A 20,948-nucleotide genomic window follows, 5' to 3' on the forward strand; every position below is an offset into this window, starting at 1 on the left:
GCTGGAATGTGCTGGCTGCCGGGCCCAGGGGGCACCCAGGCCCGTGCCAGGGAAGGCGAGCCAGGGAAGACACTGTCCAAGGGAAGGGAGGCTTGGAGAAAGGTTGCTGCTGGCCTATAGGCTTGGGGGAAATTCTATTCTACGCACAGAGAAGCCAGACAGAATGGGGGTTCTTGGGGGCACTGCCAGGAGGTGGATACGGCTCTGAAATGAATGAACGAGAAGGGGAAAGAGGCAGGGGGAGACTCAAGCAGCAACCCCAGTCCAAGAGAGGAGACTGGGCTCCATCCAAGAGCCGTGGGAAGTTGCGGAAGGGCCTTCCACAGGGAGTGATGATAATGTTGAGATATTCATTTCTATTCGCATAGTGGGGAAAATTCATAGGGTGGCTCACTCTTGCCCAAACTCACGTTCAGAGGGTGCACTGAAGAAGAGAGGCCTAGAGGTCCCCCCAGGCCCACAGCGAGCAGGGCCAAGCTGCCCTGGGACCACTGGGGGAAATAGGGTGGCGGGGTGTCCACAGAGGGCAGGAAGCAGATAAGCTGAGGCTCTTAGGTTGTGACTAATGGAAGTAACCCACCCGATGTGACTTAAGTGGAAGGGGACATTGGTTGTAAGGATGTGGGGCCAGGACAGGACAACAAGAGGCCCTTAAGAGGAGTCCTGATTCGGAAGTGGGGCGTTTGCAAGGTCTTCCCTCCCGTGCCGGCCTCTGCCCACCTACGTTGTCTCTTCTCTTTGCAGCCCTTCCTTCGTCCCCTTGGTGCCGGCAGAGTGTGCTTGGCCCCCGGCCCTGCAGGTGGTGAGCTACAGGCTGGCTCTGGGTTCCAGATCTAAGTTCTCAGGGAGAGACTCTGAGAGCCCCAGAGCATCTAGAGTGAGCCCCTAGGGCCGGGGTGTGCTAGGTACAAACCCAGGGGCTTGGGCTCATGACAGGTGCTGGGTAACCCCCAGCATTCTCTGTAGGAGCAGATACCCCCAAAGCTCTGAGTCAGTATGCCATGCTCTCCGCCCCTCCTGGCTATACAGTTCTAGAAATACACAGATTCCTATAAGCCAAAGGACTTTAACGACAATAGCTAACCTCTCTGAGCACTTACCCTACGCTGGCTACTCGTGAAGTGCTAAGTGATTCACATGTATTCTCTTACGGAATTCTTGTGGCCCGGGGAGGTCAATGCTATTATTGTTTCTAATTTATAGACAAGAAAATGGAGGGGCAGAGAATTCTGGTTGAGCTTTCCAGCTTGTGAGGCATAACACCTGTCTTAGGGCACAAAGGAAGAGGAAGGGCACCAGCGGGGTCCTAATAAAGGTTCACCAGCCAGCAGTCTGGGGAGCCTGGGTGGCTCAGTGGGTGAAGTATCTGACTTGACTTTGATTTACATCCTGATCTCAGGGTTGTGAGGTCAAGGCCGGGCAGCTGGGAGTCTGCTTGAGATCTTCCCCCTCTGTACCCCCCCAGGCTCAAATAAGTAACAAAACAAAACAACAGCAATCTGGGGAAAAGGCTCTGCTTTGTAGCATTTGCTGTTTTCCAAGGTGTAAATACTCCCACCATGGCTGATTTCAAGCCACCAGCTTCCCAGAGCCAGTCTGAGCTGACTTCTGCACACACAGTGACTCTCGCCCCTTCTGGGGGACAGCTGTGGTGGTGTCCAGGAGCTGTGTGATTTAGAGCAGTGGTTCTCAAAGTGCGGTCCCTGGACCAGCTCATCAGCATCACCTGAAAACTTGTGAGAAAGGTGAACTCTCTGCTCCCACCCCAGCCTGAGTGAACAGGACAGCCCCGGAGTTGGGGGCGGGGGAGGGGCGCCCCGTGTCTTCGCTGCATCCAGGGGCTTGGACGTTTACTCAAGTGCGGGACTGCTGGGGCCAGGGGGTATTGTGCCCTTTTGCAAACCCAGCTTGTCCTAGTTTTTATCCTGCAGCTGGGAGAAGGGGGTTCATTTCCAGCTCCTTGGCAGATGGATAAGCTGAGGCGGAGGGGTGAAGGTGTACTGGAAAGTGACGGGTGACTGAAGTGGGTTAAGACATCACCCTGCCAGCTCAGTCTCCCTCCGCGGGTCTGTAAAGCGATGTGCCATGGACCCAAGGATGGGAAGGCTGAGCTCTGACTCCAGGCAAAGAGCCAGGGCAGAAGGAAGGTAGGGAATCCCAAGAAATGAGGAATCCTGAGAAACAAGGAAAGAGGCCCATGAAAGCCATGAAGGCCCATGAAAGCCAGCAGCGCCCAGCCCTGGCCCTTGGAGTGTGGTCCAGATCTGAGGTAAATCCTGGGACTGAGGCAGGAGGGGCTGGACCCGCAATCTCTAGTCTCAGGTCTCAGCAAGAAGACCCAAGAGGGCTCCTTGGGCCGGGGGGGGGGGGGGGGGGGGGGGAAGGTGTCCTGAGTCCACAGCCCAGCAAGCTCTCTGTGGGACAGACCAGTCTGCTGTCTGCTCGTCTCAGCAACTTCCCTCAACCCCAATCCAGATTAACTATTAACCAAAGACAAACAAATTGAGAGCCAAGTATCAGAAATGATGCAAATACCAGGTCAGCCCCGGGAGGCCTTGAAACACCTGGGCAATCAGCAAGGGTGAGAAAGGCTTGGCTCATGGGGTGGGGACAGTGGTCACGTGATGCCTCCTGTGCCCTCTGGTCACAAGGGGGGAGGGGGTTCCCCACTGAGCTCCGCGTTTCTGAAGGAGAACCAAAACACAAACAGAAACTGTCCTGTCACACTGAAATCCGTAAGTCATGTGAGTTTCTCTCCCCAGAGCTTTAGTCACAGAGCAAAGATTCAGAGCCGGCATTACTCAGCAGAACCTGGGGTGCTGGCCCACTTTGCTCTGGCTGGAAAGTCGAATTCCAGTTACTCTCCTTTCAGGAAAGCACCTGTGTAAGAAAGTTTCCTCAAAGGCATCTGCTCTAGAATTTCTTTAGCAAAAACCCCCAGACCCAACGCTAACCTTCCTCTCCTGGGCTACTGTGTTTCCGTGGTGTCTCAGCTGGGCTTGGCCACCGTGTGGGTCCCCAGGGAGAGGCAGGCTGCAGGGCCACCGCTCCTTCCTTCCAACCCCCAGTGGCCCATGTGCAGGAGCTTCAGATATTTCTGGTTTAAACGCTAAGGGGAGTTTTGGGGTGTCTGCAGATAAAGCATTCTGCTCAGCCAATGCCAAGCAAATGCCTGGTAGGGAGTTGAAGGCTTTAGGGAGCAGGGAGGTCTGAGGTATCAGGAAGGAGGGGGCCATGGCCCACTCCATTCTCCTGCCCCCACTCTTCTAGGCTCTCATCCTTTGCAAAGCAATGGTTGGTCACCTGGACTCCTGCCACAAGGCCATGGTGTGGGCAACACCTAAGTGGGCAGCCAGGTCACTGCCCTCAAGGGGCTTACATCCTATTTAGCTATCACAGGCCAGCACAGCAAGCCACAAGAGGGAACAGCAGGCCATTTACCACAAACGCAAAGCACCGAAAAGCCTGGATGGTCCCTGCGCTAGACACACTGCATCTGGATTCTAGTGCTGCCACTCCCTAGCAGCAGTTTAAGTTGCTTAAACTCTCTGAGCCCCAGTCTACACATCTATAAAGTGGAGATTAAAATTCCCAACTCAAAGGGCTATTATGAAAAACAAAATAATGCTTACAAAGCAGCTGGTAAAACACGCTGCATTCCCAGCAAAAGTGCAAGAGGGTTCCCCTTTCCCCACACCCTCCCCAACATTTGTTGTTTCCTGCCATGTCAGTCTTTGCAGTCTAACTGCTGTAAGGTGGTCTCTCCGTGTGGTTTTGATTTGAATCTCCCTGATGGCTAGTGATGTTGAACAACAGCCAAACTGTTGAAGGAGCTCCTCAACAGATGAAGGGATGAAGGTGTGGTCCATATACACCACAGATTATCACTCAGCCGTCAGAAAGGATGAATACCCAACTTTCATCTGGAGGGACTGGAGGAGATTATGTGGAATGAAATAAGTCAAGCAGAGAGAGTCAATTATCATATGGTTTCACTTACTTGTGGAGCATAAGGAATAACATGGAGGACATTAGGAGAAGGAAGGGAAAAACGAAGGGGGGAATATCAGAGGAGGAGACGAATCATGAGAGACTATGGACCCTGAGAATCAAGCTGAGGGCTTCAGAGGGGAGGGGTCTGGGGGGTGCTGGATGAGCCTGGTCATGGGTATTAAGGAGGGCACGGACTGTGTGGACTACTGGGTGTTACATGCAAACAATGAATCGCGGAACACTACATAAAAATCCAATGAAGTACTGTATGGGGACTAACATAGCATAATAAAATAAAATAAAAACTTTAATTTTACTAAATAAAAAAAATGCACTGTACACAGTAGGTACCCGATACACTCTAACAGTCCCCTTAATTCCATTTTGGACCAAGATGGGCTATAAAAAATGAACATTTATGTCTGGTCTCTAAACTTGGAACAGACTAGAGGCAATAAAGTGAAAGGAGGCTTACAAAGAACAGGGGAAAATGAACACCTGAAGGCCTAACAATGGGGAAATACCTAGAAAGAGTATAAGAGCAGATGAATAAATAAAATAGTAACTGGGGACCATATAGTGTGGGAGCCAACAGCTGCCTCCACCCCACAGCCTCCAGGGCCATCCTATCCTAGGACAGATAGCAGAGTAGATGATGTTCACAATGAAACCATGTTCAGTAGCTTCTAAGAAGCCAGGGATGAGGGGCACCTGGGTGGATCAGCCGGTTGGGTGTCTCTCTTTGGCTCAGGTCATGATCCCAGGGTCCTGGGATCAGAGGGCGTCTGCTTCTCCCTCTGAAGGAGAACCAAAACACAAACAGAAACTGTCCTGTCACATAAATAAATAAACAAACAAATCTTTTTAAAGAAGAAGCCAGGGATGAGCAGGGATGTGTTCTAAAAATATTTTCATCCAAAATATTTAACTTTTTTTTTTTTTTAAAGTATGGGGCTGGTCCATTTTTAGGTGTCCAGAAAAGCCACAATTTCCCAACGGCTGGATTAGCTGCGTTTGCACTCTACTTTTCATATATTTGTCACAGATCTCAGAATCATGCGGAGCACATTATGGGGTCTTACAAGGCTCCTGTTTACTGATAAACCCATGTAGTGTTGGTTTGCTCTGTTTGCCATTTTTTAGCCATTTTATGCATTAACTGTCTGAGATCAGGGACAAGCTCCATCTTCTCTTTGAAAAGACAATAACCATCTCCCATCTCTCCTGACACTCCCACCAACCTGTCTCTCCTCTTATATTCCAGATTTTGGTTAAGGGCACCCTCATCTACCGGACAACAGCAGGAAGAACTCCGGTCATGGAATTAGCAGGTAACTGCAGTTCCAGTTGCTGCCTAAAGGGGGCGCGCAGCCATAGCCTCTGCGCTGCCGCCCAGGTGCGTTCTAACCCCTGAGCTTCCAAACCGCAGGTGAAACCTGAGGCCCTAGGATTTCCCTGGTTTCTGGATACCCCTTTAGGAGTGGGGAGTCAAGTTCCTTACCACGTGAGCCACGCAGAAGACTTGGAGGACCGGAACGTGGCCCCAAGCAGAGGGTACCCAGAACTTCACTACTGGTCACTTCGTCCCAGGCAGGAATGTTCCCAGGACACTGAACTGCCTGGTTTTGCTCCTCACACGCCCAGCCACTGCCCAGCTCCTGACAGGCGGCAGAGTCTGCTGGCTGCTGTCCAGGACAGGAAGGACCTGGTCGTGTGCACAGGGCCCACTGCTCCCCTGCCCTGCTGGTCGTCCCAGCCCGGAGCTGACCTCCCACCTTGTCCTTTGCCTGGTCTCTGGCGCCGCCCACAAAAGATCCTCTCATCCCAGTTTTCCATGTGATTTTTTTTTTTTTAAGATTTTATTTATTTATTTGACAGAGAGAGATCACAGTAGGAGAGAGGAAGGGAAGAGATCACAGAGAGAGAGGAAGGGAAGCAGGCCCCCCGCTGAGCAGAGAGCCCGATGCGGGACTCGATCCCAGGACCCTGAGATCATGACCTGAGCCAAAGGCAGTGGCTTAACCCACTGAGCCACCCAGGCGCCCCTCCATGTGATTTTTTAACTTTTACTTTATGCTAATGCTTTTTTAAAGTGTAAAACAGATGACATTCTTCTGGGAATTAGCCATAAGTAAATATCTTTATGTTCAAAAATTGTCACTTGGAGCAAGCTGGGAATCTCTATTCCCTACTCCTTCTGAACGCAGTCAGGGTCCTGGTCTGGATACACACTGTCTGGCCGTTTACCACAAACTTCCTTTCCTTCTCTCAGAGGCACCCTGAGACCCGGAAAGGGAGCCCAGAGGGGAGAAGGGCTTGGGGTGGATTCTGGAGTTTGAACCTAGATGTCATTTACTAGCTGTGTGACCCTGAGTGAGTTACTGAGCCTTAGGTTTTGTTAGCCTTATCTTTAAAATGGGCACTGGAACTGCTCTGGAGTTTGAACCTAGATGTCATTTACTAGCTGTGTGACCCTGAGTGAGTTACTGAGCCTTAGGTTTTGTTAGCCTTATCTTTAAAATGGGCACTGGAACTGCTCTTTCAAGTGTGAGGGTGACACCTGTATTTACCCCCCTGTACTTAGCAAAGTACCGGGTACATGGTGAGTCATCTGATTCCACTGTGGTTCGTTTCTTCTGTGAAGTCTTCCTTGATTATCCCAGCTGGGGTAGAGACAGCGAACTACCCGCTCCAACCCTACTCTCCGCTTTTCTTCACTAACAGCATCCCGATTTATTTACGGGCAGCAATGTGCCCAGCTAAGAAACTACATTTCCCAGACTCCTTTGCAGTTAGGGTATGCACAGGTCTCAGGTAAGCCCAATGAGGTGTAAATGACTGTCACCGGGAGGGGATTCTGAGAAAGCCCTTTAAAATAGGTGAACTCAATGGCGCTCTGACTCTCCTTGTCTGGAATGTAAATGCGATATTTGAAGTCGCAGGGGCTTTGTCACATGACCACACAGCAGCACTGAAGATGGAAGTCACAGCCCAAGTATGGCAGAGAAAGAAAGTAGAAGGAGCCTGGGACACTGAAGGCGTGGTCCACTTCAGGGACCTCACGTAAGACTTCAGGGCTTCACGTGAGGGAAGAAAAACCCAGCTCTCTGAGATTCCTATTACATGTAGCCAGTGTAGTCCCTCTGGATATGTGGGCTCGGAGGGCTTGCCCTCTTCCCTGAGTGCCAGTCGCATACGGTCACCATAGCATTCGGGGAGATTTGGGTCATAAGCAAAGCAGCCTAACAATCTAGGCTTTTAGGGACGCCAAGTGTGAGGAACAGAAATTTTCAGATTCCCAAGGGGTCTTTGCACCCCACAGCTGATGGTGCTCTCGAGCCCATCTTAAGGGAGGCATGCAAGGCTGATGAGTGAAAGTCACACTCTTGGCAGTCCTGCGGGATTTGTGACCTCATAGGCAGTGTGATGGGGGAATGGACCAGCAGAGGCTGGTGGACCTCCAGCCCACCTCCGAGGTTTGGGAAAACTTAGTCCATTTCGTTTATAAGCGCACGGGTTGTAGACCCTATAGAGGTACTGAGTCCCACGGCGGGCAACGTACTTATTTCTTCACATGTCCACATCCGGCATCCCCAGAGCTCAAGCTCGCAGGTACATCTAAAGGCATTCACTGTACACCCCCCCCCCCACGCAGGTGTCTGGGCTAAGTGCTGGGGGAGCTCAGGGATGAGAAAGACCCAGGGCTTGCCCTCAAGGAGGGAGTCAACAATCTCACCGGGGTATGCCTACGCATATACAATTCTCCTGAGAGTAGATGTGCAAAGGCAATCGTGGAAGTAGAGAGGAGGGGGAAATACAAAGGAGGTGGGGTCTGGGGCCTCGAAGGGGAGCTGCCTCTGAGGGGAGCTTCGGAAAACCAGTGGCGTTTCGAAGGTGGGCAAGGTGGGGAAGGCCCGTTCAGCCTGAAGAAACAGAGGGAACAGGTCACAGAGAGGTCACCAGCATGGAGTGATTCCAAAATGGCCACAGCCTAGCGAGGCTATGGTGGTGGGAGCCGTAGACAGTGAACCGGGGAAAATAAAGCGATGATTGAGTTTGAAAATAAAAATAACGGCGGCCAGCCTGCTCGGGGTGGGTGTGAGGCACCAGCCACCTTCTAAGTACTTAATGGGAATTAACTCACAATAGCCCGAGAAGGGGAGGGCTGCTGTTCTTCCCATTTTACAGGCCAGGAAACTAAGCTCTCACCAAGGAAAGGTGAGACATTTGCCCAATGTCAAACCTCTGAAGACAGCCCAGTTTGGCACCAGTGTCTACTCGTAGTGATTAAGCTCTAGGGGGAAAGGGTCGGACTGTGGTGGGCGGGGGTCTTAAACACCACCCTAAGGAGTGTGGTTTTCCCTGCACAGATCTGTGAACAATACACGGGGCCTTCAGAATTACATTTGTGACTTTGATGAATCCCTCTGGGTGAGGAAGGACCGGTGGAGGGACAGTGAAGGTCGGGGACCCATTAGGAGGCTGGAGTCCAAGAAATACTTGGAAAAAGCTGGCCTGGAGCAGGGCCAAGGAGACAGACAGGTGGGGTCAGAGCCTCTCTGCAGAGACAAGCCAGGGCCAGTGCTTGTGAAGCGCTTGTGAAGCTCTCCGTGCATGACGTATTAACTATTACTGAGGGAACAAGATGAAGGTTTTAAAGGGATGTCAAAGGAGGCGGAGGAGCCTGGGGGAAGGAAGGCTGTTCAGAGTTTTGCTTTGTTTTGTTTTAGAGAAAGAGAATGCAGGCATGGGTGGAGGTGGGGAGGGGCAGATGTCAGAAGGAGAGAGAATCTGAAGCAGGCTCCACGCTCAGTGCAGAGCCCAAGGTGGGGACTGATCTCACAGTCCTGAGATCAGGACCTGAGCCAAAATCAAGAACTAGATGCTTTACTGACTGCACGAGAATAATATCCTGTGACATGTGAAAATCACACGAAATCCAAATTTTGGTGTCTATAAGTCAACTTTCCGTGGGACACAGACAGATGTATTCATGTACATATCACCAGTACGTATCACCTGCTTTCCCACCACAACAGCAGTTGAGTTATGCAAAAGAGGACTCTGGCCCTGCAAAGCCAAAAACATTCACTGTCTGGTCCTGCACAGCAGAAGTTTGCTGGTCTGACATAGACTCCTTCTGGAAAGCGGCATAAGAGGAAACCACAGCAATTGCCCCAGGGTAGGGTGTCCAAAGGACAGAGTTGGAAAGGAGACTTCCTACAGTGGAAATTTTGTACTTCTTGAATTTTAATCATGTGGATATTTAACCTGTCTTGAAGCTTAATTTGAAATTTGAAAGAGAAAAAGAGGAGATCCTGTTTCTAATCCTGTCCTGAAGGACAAATAAATGAAGGCAGAAAAGGTGGCCAGACTCAAGCCCTTCAGTGCTGGGTTTAGGGGAGGTCACAGGCCTCCAGCCAGGAGAGGTCGCAAGGTGAGCCTGGACCCGACCTCAGCCTTGCTCATGCTGAACGACCCAGGACAGCTCTCCTTCCCGGTGGGCGAGGGATCCATGTTGCTCCTTGCCCAGAGGCTCTGCCCCGGAAAGGGGCCAGAAGACTGGCCTCTGCCTCTTTTCCTGTTGAGGCACGAGGGAAATAGACAAGTGTGCCCAGACCGTGACCTCATCAATAGCCGAGAAACAAGGAGGAGAACAGACCGGGAAGGTGAAGGACACGAGGAGTCCTAACAGTGGGTCCTACTCTTCCCTGCCATCCCTGGGACATCAGATAAGGCATTCTGCCTTTGGGGCCCAGCTCCATCCCTGTAGGCAGGCCCCTGGAACAGACTCAAGTTATCCACCTGCCACTTTCCTGTCCCATTTGCCCACTACGTAAACTACTAGGTATTCCCTTAAGACATCACAGAGGCCCTAGATGAAAAAATGACTACAAACCAGTCAAAACAATAGTCTCACCTAGATGGCCTTTAGGACATGTAGTTCTGTCACTCCATAACTCTGAAAGCCACACCGCCTTCCCATGAGACCAGCCCTTCAGGCAGGGAAGTCAGGAGAACAGCCTTCAGTCACTGGCCAAGCTGTGGGGACACCACAGCCCTGAGTGATGACCAGTCTGGCAGGGCCGTGGCGGGCAGGAAGCAGCTAGAGGGGTCGGTGGGCTGGGCAGAGGGCCCCTCTTGAGCAAATCCAGGCAGATGCACTAACGGCCCAGTGCTGGAAAGAGCTGTGGTACTTGCATCCCCAGAGGGCTGGTCCCTAGGACGTTCCTGGGGGGCTGGTGGGGAGGAGATGGTCAGTGGAGGCGTCTCCCCCTGAGCAAGGCACACAGCGGCATCGTCTGGCCCTTGTGGTCAGGAATAGTGAGCCCAGAGGCCAGGCAGCATCCTCAGAGAGCACGGGGTGTAGATGGTCCATGGTTTCCCTCAGGGTCATCTCAAGGCTGGAAGCTTCTGTTCTCCCTCCTCTGGACCAGCCCCTATGCCTCGTTTAGGACCCAACTCAAAACTTGCCTTTTGAACACAGGAGTCAATCTGATGGGGCTCAAGGTGGCCAAAATTGAGGCAATTTCAGTAGCAAAATAAATAATCAAAATAGACTATAACATAAATTAAAGGCAAAATAATAAATAATGGGTCCATCCCTATATAGACAAGTATTTCTAAAAAGATTTTATGTATTTATTTATTTGAGAGAGAGAGATTGTGTTCTCTCGTGAGAGAGCATGAGCAGTGGGTGGTGGGGGTCAGGGAAAGCAGAGAAAGAAAGAGAGGCAGACTCCCCACTGAGTAGGGAGCCCAGGACCCCAAGACCATGACCTGAGCTAAAGGCAGATGCCTAACCCACTGAGTCACTAGACGGGTCCCTAGACAGTATCTGAATAAATAAAAGGGAGAAGGGAAGCTCTTTTTTACAGCAAATTTCCAATGAACAGATGTTAGAAAGCTACCATTTGGCAAACACCCACAGTAATGATTGTTTTAGGCAGGAATCATCAGTGGAAACAAACAGTCATGGGTGAAAATGTAATGAGAAGCAGGATGTTTACGTATCTCAGAGTATTTCCCCACAAGGTGCTTGTTAAATGCAAAGATGAAAATGGTATCCTGACGGTGGAAAACCTAAAAGACACTGCCCTACCCAGGGCATCAGAGCCAGAGTAAGGGGTCATACGACATACTGGCCTCAGGCACCACCCAACGCGACTTGCTGGGAAGGGCACCGCACTGCTTCTGTGGTGCTCCTTCTGGTTTGTTTTTGTTTTTTTAAGATTTTATTTATTTACTTGAAAGACCGAGAAAGAGCACATGTGCATGAGCAGGAGGAGGGGCAAAGAGAGAGGGAGAAGCAGGCTCCCCACTGAGCAAGGAGCCCGATGTGGGGCTCAAGTTCAGGACCCCAAGATCATGACCCGAGCCAAAGGCTGACGCTTAACTGACTGAGCCACCTGGGCACCCACTTCTGTAGCGTTGTTGCCGAAACACAGGACCTGAGGAAACACCAGTCAAACCCAAACTGAGGAGACACCAGTCAAACCCAAACTGAGGGACGTCCGACAGCATTGCTAGTTCCGCTGTCCCAGGCTGGAGGAGCCTAAGGACAGACGGCAGCCACGTGCCGTGAATGGGCCTGGATTGGCTCCTGGACCCACAAAGGACATTAGTGAGGCAACTGGTAAAATCTGAATGAGGTTTGGAGCTCATGCTGATTCCCGTTTTGAGGACAGCGCTGTAAATCTGTAGGATGTCAACATTTGGGGAAGCTAGATGAAAGATCTTCGGGAATTCTTTGTACTATTTTTACAACATTTATGTAAGTCCAGTTATTTTGGAAAAAAAAACAAAACACAAACCTTTCCTCTTTTCTCCAACTTCCTCAGAGTAATTTCCTCAGCTGTGGGCAGCCAGCTACTTGGTATGTGGTATTTCTAGTATTTGCTTACATGTCTGTCTCCCTCCAGCTAGGAGTCCTAGCACAGCGACAATGTCTCTAATTAGAGACACTATGACTTAGCGTTACAGTGTCTCTAATTTTCCTTTTGTCCTCATCTTACAAATCTTATTTGGATGGAAGCTGGCTGTCGGTCTTCCCCCTCAAGGAGCCCCCTCCTCGGCCCCCCTTCCTTCTCCCACTGTAAAAATTAAGCGCTGCTGCTATTTCAGTTGCTTGGACCCAAATCCCAGGGGTCCTCCTCGATGCCTCGATTTCCTCCCATCCCAGGACTGCTAAGTCCTGCTGGGTTTCTCCAGAGTTACCACCACCCAGACCATCCCTCCCTCGCACTTCTCCGTGGAACGTGAGCCTCACTTGCTAACTGATCTCCACCTACCCCAACCCCCTAGTGCCTTTTCCACGAAGCAGCCAAGGGAGCGTTTGAAGGGGAAAGTCGGGTCGCACGTCACTCCCTGCACTGGCTTCCCACTGCAGTTCGCGTGAAACCCACATGCCCAGCATGTCCCATGTCCCACGGCCCTCCTTTGACCCCTGCCTTCCATCTCATCTCACCTTGACCCTCTCCGCCCTCACCCCCCCTGCTCCAGCTTCCTGGCCCTGCCAACCCTCCCCTTATAGAAACGCCGAAGTCCATTGCCATGTGTGGATCTTCCGCAGATCTCCCCGGACAGCCTTCTTCTCCATGCGCAGGACTCAGCCCGTGTGTCCCCCCCTCAGATGGGCCTCGTCCCCTGTGTTACCTGAAGTAACCCTGTTCTCCACACACGCTCCGTCCCTCTGTCAGTTCGGTTTTGCGTGACCAAGCACCACCGACCGGGTGGCTTAAGCCACAGAGATTTATTTTCTCACAGTCTCTGAGGCTAGAAGCCCACGATAAAGATGTCGGGGAAGCTGGTCCCTTCTGAGCACAGGGAGAGAATCTGTTCTAGGCCTCTCTTCCAGCTTCTGGTGGTTTGGGGCAATCTTGGCTGTTCCTCAGCTTGTAGGTGGGTCACTGTGATCTCTAGCTTCATCTTCTAGGGCATTCTCTCTGTGTATGTGTCTCCAAATTTCCCCCTTTTCTATGGACGTCAGTCATACTGGATTGGAGCCCACCCTGGTCTCACTTTTCACTCGATGACCGCAGGAAAGATCCTTTCTCCAAATAAGGCCACATGCAGCAGGACCTCGACATGAACCTTTTTGGGGGAACACAGTGCAACCTATAACAACCTCTCACCCTGTTTTGTTTAGATTCCCTTATAACCATCTTAATTATCTCATTTATTTGTGGTCACTGTCTGTGTCTCCCACTATAACATAATCTGCGTGACGGGAAGATCTGCTCCGACTCCAGTGCTAGGGCCTTTTCCTGCCTTGCAGACAGACACTTGCTCCTGGTTCCACAGCGTGAATCAGGATGCCTCCCTCAGGCTGCCCCAGGTGGGAGGAAAGGCCTGGAAAGGCCTGCCAGCATGCACCTTCCTCGGACAGCCAGTGTGCTCGCTCCACACCCATCACCTAGCTCAACGTCCCGCCGAAGATTTGTGGCATCTGGCCCTGGGCCCAGCCACGCATCTCAGAGCCCAGGAATTCTTCACACATAGTCAACACTCAGTAAACACTTCAAATGAAGGAAGGCCACACAGTTTGGGCTTTGACCCAGGCTCCCTGCCCTCCAGCCAGGGCGGCATAACCTGGTGGTTGGGGCCAGGAATGGTGTGGCTAGACTGCTTGGATCTGCCCCTTACGCTGAGACCCAGGCACATTACTTACCCACTGTGCCTCAGTTTCTCCAACTGTAAAATGCAGATAATTACAAAAGTACTTCCCTGGTAAATTGTATGAAATGAGATCACAAGTGGTGAACAGTGTCTTGCTAAAGGGAAGTGCCCCATGCTGACCCAGGCCTCAGATTTTAAGCGTGGTCTGAGGTCTGGGAAAATTCCTGGTGGCCAAAGGGACCAGAGCTCAGGGAAGTGTCTCTGTCAGCTGGGGGCAGGGGCTCAAGGTTTCTGCTCAGTGACCCTCTTCAGAATCCCCATGAGGCTTTTGACTAAAACGGGGGGGGGGGGGGGATTTTGACTCTAAAAGCCTTACTCAGTTACTGGGTTGGGTGGGCCTTGGAATTTCACGGGTGCTTCTGGCTGACTGAGGAGGAGGACAGGGAGGCTGTAAGTCCTCAGACTCTTTCTGAGCCCCTCACGTGAGGAGTGCAGCTTCCAGCTGACTCAGCAGGCCAGTTTCCTTGGAATCGGCCACTCTGGTGCAAAACTCTTCGTGTCGCAACAGGCTCGCAGCCACCCCCGGAGAAGCTGACCCACCCCTCAACTTGCTTCTTGGTTTAATACCTATATATAGCCAGAGTTACAGACCTTTCTATATATGTATGTATTTAGAAACCCACAAAGCTAAAAATACCCCCTCCCATGTGCCATTTCTCCGTTTTCTGTAGTTCCTTATTCTTATTTTCAGCTCAGGAGGTTGGAAATTGCCATCAGGATGGGGTGACCTCCAGCCGTGGGTGGCAGGGAGACCAGAGCGTGAGCTCTGCTTGGGAGATGGAGGGACCCAGTCCCAGCGCCAGCTCTAAAGTCAGTGTGCTGTGATTTGGGGGGATATCCTCTCCCTCCCTAGGCCTCAACTTCTCTCAGCGGAAGGGGGAACTGGACTTGATCTAAGGTGTTTTCTTGCTCTTCCTGTCATCGGCTAAGTGCAATGGTCCTCGGGAATGTGGACAAGGACACACCGGAACCACTGACTGCTGTTCTTTCCTGCATTTAACAAATATTTATTGAGCACTTACTGTGTGTCTGATAAAAAACCTCCACCCTTAGGGAACTTACATTCCATTTAGGGGAGAAAAATAATAAGCAAAATAAATAATGTACACAGTATGTTTGGTGGGCAGTGTCACGGGGAAAAATAAAGTAAAAAGGGGTGACAGAAAATGGGGGGGAGCAATTTGAATGAAAGAGGTTAGGGAAGACGACCCTGAAAAGCTGGTGTTTGCATACGGATGGGGAGTGAGGCTAGTTCCAGGAGGCAGGGGAGCAGGCAGGCAGACACTGGGGATGGGGGCAAGTGTCCCAGCAAAGCTGCCAATGCCAAGGCCTCCGGGTGGGGGTGTACCTGGTGTGCTGAGGGCCACGGCAGCTGGAGTGGGGTGAGCAGGAGGGGGCTAGGGCCTTCATGGAGAGGTGACAAGGACCACCTATGGATGGGGTTTGAGCTGAGGAGGGAACTCAGCTGACTTTCATCTTCCCAGGATAGCCTGGCTGCCGAGTTCACAAAACACTGCAGGGCCCAGGGGTGGAAGTAGAAAGAGCGTGAAGGAGACCACAGCAAACCCAACAAAGGCCCTTAGTGGTTCACGGCAGGCTGGTGGGGGTGGAGGTGGGAAGAGGTGGCCCAAAGTCACAGGTATGTGGTTCTGCTGATGGCTTGGGAATGAGCCTGTTAGAAACAGAAGCCGAGAGAGACTCCAAGGGTACGGGCTTGAGCAATGATGGAACTGCCAAGAGCTGACATGGAGCCGAGTGTGGGAGGAGGAAAGGCCAGGAGTTCAGTATGGACCCACGCTAAGAGTGATGCCCATGAGACGTCCCAGAGGGGGCGCCGAGTGGGCAGTTGGATGTAGGAGTCTGAAGCTCTGCAGGGAGTCCGGGCTGCGGAGCCGCAGAGTTGAGAGTGGGCCCCACATGTGTGGCACACAAAGCCACAGGCCTGGGTGACAGTGTGGGAGGTCCACGCGCTGCGCTCTGGGACTGGGAAGTGAGAAGGAAGGACAAAGAGGACGAAGAATCAGCCAGGGAAGCACGGCTAACCCCTCCCCCGGCTTCAGTGCTTTATCTGTAAAGGGCAGGGCAGGGGGGCGGCTCTCTGGCTTTCCCTCCCACTCTGATACCTCTGCTTTTAAGATGTGGAATGCAGGTGAGCCCAGATGGTAGCAGAAAGCCCTTGCTAGGTCTTGTGTGGGATGCATGTGGGACTCCGGTACCTGACTGAGCTCCCTGGTGCAGGAGCATCTGTGGATGGCCTCATGCTGCTGCTCACCGGGAGGGGTGAGAGCTGGCGGCCCTGCCCCAGCAAGCCTCCCACAGGCCCCACCATGCAGCAGGGTGGGCCAGGGCCAATGGGTTCTCACCTGGGCTGGAGTGGGAAGAGCCGGCTTTTATTTATTTATTTATTAAGATTTTACTTATTTATTTAAGAGAGAGAGAGGGGTGGGTTGCACGAATGGGGCAAGGGGCAGAGAGAGAGGGAGAGAGAGAAGCAGACTCCCCCTGAGTGTGGAGCCCAATGTGGGGACTGGATCCCAGGACCCTAAGATCATGACCTGAGCCGGAGGCAGATGCTTAACCAACTGAGCCACCCAGGTGCCCCAGGAGCTGGTTTTATTCAGACACTGCTTTCTTAAAAAAAGAAAAGCTTAACTTTTCTCCCATGAGAAATGATCATGCACATGATTTCGAGCATTTTTATAGAAAATGAGGAGGGTGGTCTCTGACATGTCTTCCTGCTGTTCTCTTGGGAACATGAAAAACAGTTCTTTCTTGGCTCACTCACAGGTGATGCCCAGGTCAGGTTTTTTTTTTCCCCCTTGGGATTTCTAGATCCAACTGTGGACTGAGCAAAGTGGCCCAGAAGCAGAGTGGAGTCAGGCTGGTGGGATTCCAGGCCTGGGACAGCGTGGGCTCAGCCCTGCCAGAGTCCCTCGCTGACATGTCCCGTCAGCCCACGCACGGAGTGGTCCTCGGCGACCCCATGCTTCAGCCCGGCCAGGAAGCTCTTGGTTTCCTGCCACCAGTTAGTCACTCCCATTGCACATGCGCCGTGCTAGCATCTTACATGTGTTCACATATCTACCCAGAGAAAGAATATACGTGTGTGTGCGCACACACATGCATGTGTATAAACACACTGAATCCACAGGAACCCTGCTTGTAACACCTCGTCACAGCTGGATTCACACGGACCATGAGAAGCTCCAATCTCTGCGGCTTCTCGTTAGCCTCACCGTAATGACGCTCCAAGTTTTGTGCTGCAGAGTTCTTGGGATGCCACTTCTGCTGTTCTGATTAGGTGCTGCAGTATTGTTGTTCCCTTCTGAGCAGGAGAACCCAGAGGCTTAGAGAGATTAATTTACTTACCCGAAGCCCCTCGGGCAGTTGGAGATCTGGACCCGGCGTCCCGACGCTGTAGCTCATGGGCTTCGTCTTCTTGCCAACGGTGTCCCTTGGGCCTTTGTGATCAACCCACTTGACAGGAGGGGACATTGAGGCCTGAAGGGGAGAAGTGCCTTGCGTCAGATCACACAGGCTCCGACAGTTGAGACCAGGCCCAGACGCCTTTCAGAGGCTGCCATCACTCATTTAATAGATATTCTGAGTACACACCATGGGCATTCTACGAACCCAGGGGTGGGTATGCTTTTCCCAGCACCCCCAGCCTGGTGCCCCCGACGCTCAGTGGCCCTGTGACACTCACCACGGGCAACATGGACACTCACCGCGGGCTAGCAGAAACTGTCCTGTGGCTGGGAATGGCTGGGGAGGCAAAAATGCGCCAGCAGGAATGCCATCCTGAAGGACTATGAACCGCACCCCTGAATCGCATGCTGCCTTAGACCACCTGCTTCCCTGCGGGGGGCCCTCCCTCTCCCTCTCCACCCACTGGTATTCCTGGCAACTTTCAAGGCCATGTCTGGTTCACTTGACCTCTGCTGGGAAGCCTCTCCGCAGAATCCAGGCCTGTTTCCTCTCCTTAGCACTCCGTTTCCAGGCACTTCTCTGTGGCTGGGTACTTGTTTGTATTGGTGGCTGTCCCCCTAGGCAGTCAGAAAGCCCCCCAAGAGCCAGGACCATGTCTGGCTGAGTCTTGTCTTGCGTGCCGCCCCAAGCACCCAGGCCCATGTGCTGCAACTCAACTTGTAGCATGGCGTAGGAGCAGGACAGCGTTTCCAAGTGGGAAAGACAAGAACTCAGAAGGGGCGGAGGTTCCTGGATCAAAGAGTTGGGGTCACACTCCGCTGTGCAACACAGGGAGAGATGATGCACAAGGAAACCCAAGAGGCATTTAGGAAGAACAAACTCAAAGGCACATGGACTCAAAGAGACAAATTCTGAAGAAGGGGACACAAGGACCACGCACGGGAGACAGCGAGTCTTCTGTCTCGCTAGACCCATCAAGGAAAATGTGGAACCTGAGTTGGATCCGGACTGTGGAAGATAGGGACTGTCCAGGCAGACACTCCCTGCAGGCTACAGGAGGCCTGGGGGTGTGGATGGGGGTGCCCTCCCCAGACGGGCAGCAGTGGGAGCAGGGGCACTGTATGGTGCTTTGCAGTTTCCAAAGGGCATTTTACCTGAATTTTTGGCTCACACAATTTTTACTATGTGTCTTTTGGATACTACTATCATCTTCATTTTATGGATGGGGAAACGGCTTGAAGCCACTTGCTCAAACTCACCGTGCTAATAATAAGCACCAGGCTGGGCTCAAAGGTAAGCCCATGTCCCTCTGTCCCTGCACACAGAGCCCCAGCGGGGAACGCACAGGAACATCCCTTCCTATCAGGGACCTTGTGGAGACATAAGGAGTGTATTTTTGTGGCAGAAACTACTCTGAGTTCACGAAGTCTGTTTGCCTTTCTTCCTGGGCTCACAGCTACCTTCACTTCCAGCTCTTGCCCCTCTGCATGGCCACTGAGCTCTGGTCTGTGGCCAGTGGGCAGAGGGAAGTGGCCACTTCTGGTCTGGCTCGTGATTGCTTCCCATGTGATTCTCTGCCTTTCCTTTCCTCTGCCAGTAGGATGTCATCGCCAAGGGTAACACGGAAGCTCCGTGTCAAGGGGGAAGCACCTCCTCGGCCTGGGCTCCTGTATGACAGAGTTCCTTTCCCTCCAAAAAGGGTCACCAGCCCTGCACAGTTAACTAAGACTTTATTATGGCAAGACACTGAAAATCTGAACATTATCTCACCTAGAGGAGCATGGAGATGTTTTCTGAGAACCACAAGATGTTGCAGGATTGTAAACCACTTTGTCCTGTTTGTATTTTAAAATCCAAGGCTTTCTAGCCTGGGGAAAGCCATGTGGAAGGGCCAGTTTGGGGTGCTCTAGGACCAAGGAGAGTTCCCCTCAGAGCAGGGCCCCAGGCCTCCCTGCTTCTACGGCACTGCCTCTCTGAAATCAACTCACTCTCAGCACATCTGAGAAACTGAGGCGAGGGACCACCCAGGAAAAAGCCCCTCCCTCGTTGTGCAGATGAGGTCACGGAGAGAAAGAGACCTGCCCAAGGTCACACCCCCCCCCCCCCGTGCCGTGTGCACACAGGCAACACTCATCATTGTCACAGTGGACAAGTGCCTGCGGTCACCGTTACCGTGATCACTCCAGACCAGTGTGCCTCCGCTCCCACGCCCGGGTGCAGCCCCTGCTCAGCCTGGCTCTGGGCTTGACCATAAGGTCTGCTCTGGCCAATGGAACATCAGCCAGTGTGATGCCAGAGAAGGCACAGGAGCACGGGGACATGCGCTCTCTTGCTGCTGGGGCCGCCCTCCATCCCCTGCTACGCCTACTGTCAGGAAGTCTGGGTGCTGGTTCCTCGGGACCGGTCGTCCTCAGCCAGAGGGCACTTCCATCCCCCAGAAAACAATGGCCTATGTCTGGAGATCTTCTTAGTTGTCCTAATTGTATATGGTGTTGGCGGCATGGGGGTGCTGCTGGAATTGAGTGGGTAGAAGCCCAGGGCTGCAAAATTCTCACAGTGCCTGTGGCGTACCCAAAATGAAGTCCTATCCAGTCCCAAACGTTGACAGTCACTGCCCTCAACCAACCCACCTCCGCTGCCAGCCTCGTGGGCTGCAGCCCCATTAGTGAGACCAGCAGGACCGCCCCACCGTTCGCAGCCTCAATCACTAACCCACAGCACCGTAAGCAAAAAGACAGTGGTTGTTTCAAGTCATTACATTTGGGGGTAAGTTTTTACGCAACCAGGGTGGCTACAGGACCCCTTGCTGGGGATTTGCACATACTCTCCATGTGACACAGAACGCGGAAGTGGTTGGGTCATCACGCAAAGATATTTATCCAGTTTGGTGCCGGTTCTCCCACCCCACCACACGCACACGCACACCCACACCCCCCCACACTCTCACACCCCTGTCATGAACTAGCTGCTGTATTAAGTATTGTGTACGTATTCATTTAATCTTTGTCACGACTCCTTGAGATACTGCCTCCACTTGAGGCTCAGGGTCATTAACCTGCTTGGGGTCCCATGACCACCACTCCGTGCTCTCTCCTGTCAGTGACTCTGTTTCTTGGCTTCAACGCCTCCTCAGTCCTCCTGAGGCCCAGCTGCGTCCTCCCCTGTCCCTAGACCGCAGCCCACTAAGATGGTCGGCCGCTGCAGTTCCCAGATGGCCACAGGTGTGTCTCTTGTGACACACTCTGCCTTGAGACAGGACTCTCCAAGGGGGTGAGTGTGAGCCACAGTTCCTGGAGTCAGAATCCGATTTCAAAACCTAGCTCCAATATTCATCCGCTGCGGGATCTCGAGTGCTTTCCTTAACTTCTCTGAGTCTCCATGTCCTCACTGACTGAACAGGGCCACATCGTCGGTACACAACAGTCAGCGATCTGGGGACACAGGGTGAGACGCTGATGGTACCGAGTCCACCAGCCAAGTGAATGAGATCCCTGGTCTCCGGGAACTCTCGGTATAACGTGGAGGGAGACACTGACAGACACAGTGAGAAGGGAAATCAACAGATGACCGAGGACATTTGAAACGTTTTCTGCCCGAGGAAATGCTCGGTAGATACCAGCGGAGCCTCAGCTGCAAGCGGGAAGTGGTGGATTTCTTTTCCTTCTTTTTTCTTCTCCTTCCTTCCTCCCACTTTCCCCTTCCTTCCTTCCTTCCTTCCCTCTTTTCTTCTTTTTTAAGAGTGAGAGAGACACGCCAGCAGGGAAGGAGCCCAGAGAGAGGGAGAGAGACTCTTAAGCAGGTTCCACACTGAGCGCGGAGCCCGACAGGGGGCTCAACCTCTCGATCCT

General features: G+C 52.4%; 1 protein-coding gene across 2 annotated transcripts in view; it reads right to left on the minus strand.

Annotated features, from left to right (window-relative positions):
* Positions 1 to 20,948, minus strand: part of PACC1 (proton activated chloride channel 1) — a 442,395-nt gene that overhangs the window by 88,372 nt on the left and 333,075 nt on the right. For both annotated transcript variants that reach the window (XM_082702480.1, XM_082702481.1), the window contains exon 4: positions 17,041 to 17,172. The gene's annotated coding sequence lies outside the window, so the exon portion shown is untranslated. The remainder of the gene's footprint in view (positions 1 to 17,040; positions 17,173 to 20,948) is intronic.

The sequence above is a fragment of the Mustela nivalis genome (assembly GCF_964662115.1).
Source record: "Mustela nivalis genome assembly, chromosome: 16".
NCBI classification, from domain to species: Eukaryota; Metazoa; Chordata; class Mammalia; order Carnivora; family Mustelidae; genus Mustela; species Mustela nivalis.